Source organism: Bos indicus, chromosome 17 (genome assembly GCF_029378745.1).
Source record: "Bos indicus isolate NIAB-ARS_2022 breed Sahiwal x Tharparkar chromosome 17, NIAB-ARS_B.indTharparkar_mat_pri_1.0, whole genome shotgun sequence".
NCBI lineage: Eukaryota > Metazoa > Chordata > Mammalia > Artiodactyla > Bovidae > Bos > Bos indicus.
In genome coordinates, this window is record NC_091776.1 from 17,401,430 (window position 1) to 17,407,429 (window position 6,000).

The following is a 6,000-nucleotide window of genomic DNA, read 5'->3' on the forward strand; positions in this document are numbered from 1 at the left end:
TGTTAAAGGGTTTTCTCATATATCCAGTGATAGTAGGTAGGTTGTGTGTTCAAATGCAGAGAGCGCTGATTGGAGGATGTAGCACATGGCTGGATTTGTCCCTTTCACTTTGAAAGGAGTGGATAGGTCCTTCTTTTGGGAAGTCTCCCTATGTTAGTATCTTTAGGTCTTGCTTAAATTGCTAGAGAATATGAGAGCCATGTGGGCAAAGACAGATGGAGTTTTCAGTGTTCACTTTGTCAGAATTCATTTATTTACCCTGTTTTTCATTATTGCCCCTACCCTGGTTTGAGTCTAGGTACCCTGTTTTCCTTTTTAGAGAATTATCCTTCAAGAGTGGAGAAAAGATAGTCATCTGAAATCAAGCGGCCAGAGATGGTCTCTAGAGCTTTAACCACCTCTCAGACAGACTTGCCAGCCACCCCCATGGTTTTGCCCCACTTTCACCTCCTATTCTAGCAGTACATGGCGGGTTCTGCCCTGCAGAATGCTTGTCCATTTCCTGCCAGAGGTTTGAGATACAGCTTTCTTAGACATCGTTCATTTTGTTACCTTTGTCTTCTCTCTCATTCTGTAAGATCATGCATTTTCTAAATGGCCTTCAATGTCGTTTTAAGTGTGAGTTCAAGAAAGAATGAAAGTACCTGTGTCTGATTCACCATTTTATTAGGCAGACTCCTAGTTCATTCTTGCAGCTTTTACTTTTCCGTCTCTTCATTTGTTTTTAAGCTTCAGAAAACTAAATTTTAATTTCCAGGACTTCCAGTTCATTCTTTTTATGTATTGTTGTTTGTTGTTCAGTCGCTCAGTTGTGTCAGACTCGGCAACGCCGTGAACTGCAGCACACCAGGCTTCCCTTTTTATGTATACAAGTATCCTATCTCTCCGAGAAAATTAATTATACTTCAAATTAGTACCTTAGTATAAATGTAATTCGTTATTTCACCTGCCTCCTTTACTTCACATCTGTCATTAATCCTGCATCATCACCACCCTCTCTCCATTCTCTTCTGTTCTCGGGAAAAACCAAGAAGTACAGCTCACAGAAGGTCTCCATCCAGAAAGTTCCACGTTAGATTCTGAGAGCAGAGATACTCCCATAGACAAGGAAGACAGCTGAGAAGGCGGCGGTCACCTGTGGAGGATCAGGAATTGCGGTCACGCTTGGTGCCAGGCAGTGAGATCACTGGGGCCTCTGGCCTCCAGGGGTCCTCCCCACGTGGCCTGCTACTGCTCTGATCATCCTCCATGGCTTCCTCATGACCCGTGCACTTCCAGAGCTCCTCAAAGTGGCTTTCTGTTCCTTGCTTTATATATTATACAACCAAAAGTACGCTTTATTTATCTACAGACCACCACTTTAATGTGGGTACATTTCCATGAGTATAACTCTGCACTGGTGACTTTCAGTTAGACTTGCATCATGATGAAAGGTTTTTTTTTTAATTATTTTCACTTTTAAGTGGGACTGAGATCAGGAAAAGCTTGAAGCAAAGATGAGATATGGTAAAGCATATGTGGAGTTTTCAACATTGTAGTGTTCAAAGATACCCAAACATACTATAGCTCTAAATATGATAGATCCCCAGCTGCTTTGTGGAAATAAAGTATCAATAGCTCAGGTATTGAATTTCCCAGGCACCTTTATCCATTATCAAATCAGTCAAGTGTCTGTCTCCTTTCACAGCTCCTTTCTGAATGTTTCCCTTCTTTCATACAAGAACAACAAGCAGACCACCACCACTCCTTTTTCCCTCCCAGTTTAGGAATCTGAAGTGCTTTCAGCATCCTTTAAATCAACTTCAGGGAAATGATGGACTGTTAATTTCCTAGGACATTTAAATACCTAAGATTATATGTTTCCAAACTGATGAAAGGTTGCAGAATGGATTCTCCCTTCCATTTTCCAAACACGGCATTTCAAAATGGAATAAAATTCAATTATATTTAAGATTCATAGCTTTGTTTCTATTTATCAAGTAATATACACACACATATAGTTAAAAGTTAATAACAAGAACATAATAAAAGGCATCAGTCCCCTCTCCCCACTTCCCCTGCTCTATCTGACTCACCAGCTGCTGCTGCTGCTAAGTCACTTCGGTCGTGTCCAGCTCTGTGCGACCACATAGACGGCAGCTCACCAGGCTCCGCCATCCCTGGGATTCTCCAGGCAATAACACTGGAGTGGGTTGCCATTTCCTTCTCCAATGCATGAAAGTGAAAAGTGAAAGTGAAGACGCTCAGTCGTGTCCGACTCTTAGCGACCCCATGGACTGTAGCCTACCAGGCTCCTCCATCCATGGGATTCTCCAGGCAAGAATACTGGAGTGGGGTGCCATTGCCTTCCAGAGGCAACATTTAATCATTCCTACTTTGAATCTTTGTAGTTATCTTTCTACAGCTAAATAATATATCTGTGCTGCTAATTTTTATTTTTCCACACAATTATTTTTCCTGCAGGATAGATTAATATTAACTCAGATTCTTATTCATTTTTATTACATCTTAGTTTGGGCTGCTGTGCCCAAAAATACCACTGATGGAGTGGCTTAAATAGCAGCAATTTATTTCTGACAGTTTTGGAGGCTGGTAAGTCCAGGATCAGGGTGGCAACATGGCACGTTATGGTCAGGGTCCTCTTTCTGGTTTGCAGATAGCTGTCTTCTGGTTATATCATCACATGGCCAAGAGCAGAGAAAGCTCTGGTTTCCTGGCTCAGAGGGTAAAGCGTCTGCCTACAATGCAGGAGACCTGGGTTCTATCCCTGGGTTGGGAAGATCCCCTGGAGAAGGAAATGGCAACCCACTCCAGTACTCTTGCCTGAAAAATCCCATGGACGGAGAAGTCTGATAGGCTACAGTCCATGGGGTCGCAAAGAGTCAGACACGACTGAGCAACTTCACTATTACTATAAAGGCACTGATTTCATTCATGAGTATTCCACCCTCATGACCTAATTATCTCCCAAAGAGCCCACTTTCAAATACACTGGGGATTTACACTTCAAACATACGAATTTAAGAAAGGATGACACAGATATTTAGTCCAAGGCATATTATTACTTTGATTATTTTGCCTCTTTTTTTTCCCTAATTTTCATTTCTGAAAGTCTTAATAATCAGACATTAAACTTAGTTAGCCAATCCTCTATATGTCATAGCTTTTATCTACTATTTCCTGTACTTGTTTTCCTATGTACTTGGGGGGTTCCTTGACTAACTTTTCTATTGAAGTTTTTAAAAATGTTCTTCTGTTTTTTCCTAGCATCTTCTTGTTTTGAGGATACAGTTTTCCTCAAATTTCTGAGTATTAGATCTTTTCAGTAAACAATTTTGAAGTTCTCTTCTGCATTCTGAATGAGCTGGGTTTTTTTCTATAATAAAATCAAACTATCTGCCTGTTTATTTTGATCTTTTCCTGTCTTGTTGCACACTTTCTCAAGTATTTGGTGATTCTTGGTTGCCTGGTGGCAATATAGATAAATTTTATTTCCTTTCCCTCACCCTCAGACTGACCTTGCATTTATCTTCATATTCCTTTATAAAACTGAAAAGGATGAGGCTTCCTGGAAGTTTTTGGTACATTTGGAAGAATCTGTTGGTTTGCAAACAATGTTGTAGAGTGTATGAATGCCTTTTCTGTTCATTTATGCTCGCTCATTCCAGGGGAGTCTAGCTCGCCATACCTTAAACAGAGACGTGGGATGTTTCATTTCAATTTTTTTCAACTTTTGATTTTGTTAAGTAAAATAAGATTTACATACGTGTCCCCAGAGAAGTAAAAGTCTCTGTCTTTTCTTTAATCAAGACCACCATAGCAACACTTTCATTGCTGTGTTTTCCTTAATATTTACTCCTTTTACATCCTTTAAAAACCTTATTGTAAAATTTTTTCCTTAACCAGTTGTTTGTTGTACTTCTCATATAATTGTTTTTATAAGATAAATTATATATAGTTTATTAAGCAGAAAAATAATTTAGGTTATCTCTATTCATCTAGCTTATAGTTCAAAAATAATAATCTAGTAAGATAAAAATTCACCTTCATGATGAATTTTAGTTTGACAAATTTTAAAATTTTACCTATGTCTTCAATTTAAATGTCCTTTATCATTTCATGTTCTACATCTATAATAAACATAAAGAATTTCAACCAAAATGTCTCAGTACTAATAACTTCTGAAAACTCAAAGTACTTAGAGTCTCTGTTATTTGATAAGCCAGAGAACAGCGTGTTTGATAATTTGCTAGTGCTTCGTCCTACACGAAAGGTCATCTTCCTTTTACTGCAGTGCACTGGGCTCAGGGCAGAGTGTTTCCATGTGTTGCAGGCAGGGTTGCCAGATTAAATACAGGATGCCCAAATAACTTTGAATGTCAGTTAAACAATGGCTTTTTGTGTGTGTATGACCCATTTGTTTTGTGTTAGTCCTGGTTGGAGGTGATGGAAGAAGGCATAGAAGAATAGTTCCCATCAAAATACATTAACTGTTGAATAATGACATGCAGCATGTTTGTATTTTCTTCAAAATTGTTATGTAAAGTTTTATGTGTCTCTTTTATGTAAAGATAGAGCAGACGGAGGTGGTAGCAAAAGAACAGAATAAGGAAAGAGTACTGTCAAGAAACTGTCATGAAAATAATTACATCCTTATGAATGAATAATATACTATTTCTAGATGTTAACAGATTTCTTATTTTTATTACAGGAAATATGAAAAATGAAGCCCAACAAGAAGCAGCTCTGTAATACTCTAATCTTCGATCACCATGATTTCTAATGGCATCTTTCAGAAATTGTAATATTCAAAACAAATGATTATATACAAGAGGAAGGAATAATGAACAAGCTAGTAGATTTGGAAATATTTAACTGCCTCTATGTCAAGAAAAATTTGCATATTTGTTTATGATACTTGTATCCTTGCTATTTATTACAAATTTTTATAAAAATAAGACAGGGAAGTTTTTAAAAATAAAGAAATATCTTTTGTTGAATTAGATAGTTAAGTAGCTATCTAAGTAGCTAAACATTTTAGCTAAGTAGCTAACATTTCAGAAACTTGCTATCATCCGGGACAGGTCCTGTGTGAACCAGTACATGCTGTTATCTATTGTGTTAAGACACCAAAAATAGAAAGCACAAGGCCGAGCAACTCTGAGGCTGGCGGCGCCACAGTATCTTCCTGTCTTTTTAACACATGCGTTTAAAACTAAAACTTCCAAGTGCCATTTGAGCTGATTAACAAACATCTTGATGTATATGTATTCTGACAGTCATTCAGTTTCTAAAGATTTCATATTTTCTCTTCTTATTGCATTCTTAACTCTTGGGTTATTTGGGAGTGTTTTTTTAATATCTTGGTTTTGCCATCTCTTATTGTTGATTTATAAATTTAATTACCTTGTTGTTAGAGAACTTTGTGTGATAAACTTTGAGAGTTATGAATTCTTATATTTCATATGAATTACGGAAGAATGTATAGTCTTTACATACTCCCTTTAAAATATGCATTACTCATTTGCATTTTTATTGAGGTATAGTTGATTTCCTTTTTTTATTTGTTTTTATAAATGTTAGTTTTGTGCTTTATAAATGTCTTCTTTAAATATTCCTATTCAATGGGTGCTGGTTTCTCTTATATCAGGCTTTTTAATTTATTTGTTAAATGCTTTTAAATCTTTATTAATTCATCAGTTTCTTATAGGAATCTATTAAAATCTATTTTTCCTCTTGTTATTCTATTGAGTTTTACTTTATTTTGAGAAATAATGAGATATTACTTCTTTCTTATGCTTCATAAAATATGAAAATCTTAATTCAAACTGCTGTATTATCCTTGACTAAAAAACTTCACACATTTACATCAATATGAACCGTGTCACATACCAAAGTGAATATGAATGATGAACTGTTCATATGCACCATTTCACTTTCTTTTTTAAAGAAAGGAGCTATATGTCAACTATTATCTCAATAAAGTTGGGAAGAAAAATA

General features: G+C 36.5%; 1 protein-coding gene across 2 annotated transcripts in view; it reads left to right on the plus strand.

Annotated features, from left to right (window-relative positions):
* Window positions 1-6,000, plus strand: part of MGAT4D (MGAT4 family member D) — a 52,402-nt gene extending 46,402 nt beyond the window's left edge. The window contains exon 11 of one of the 2 annotated variants that reach the window (XM_070769084.1): window positions 4,712-6,000. The gene's annotated coding sequence lies outside the window, so the exon portion shown is untranslated. The remainder of the gene's footprint in view (window positions 1-4,711) is intronic. The other variant, XM_070769082.1, reaches the window with a different exon arrangement.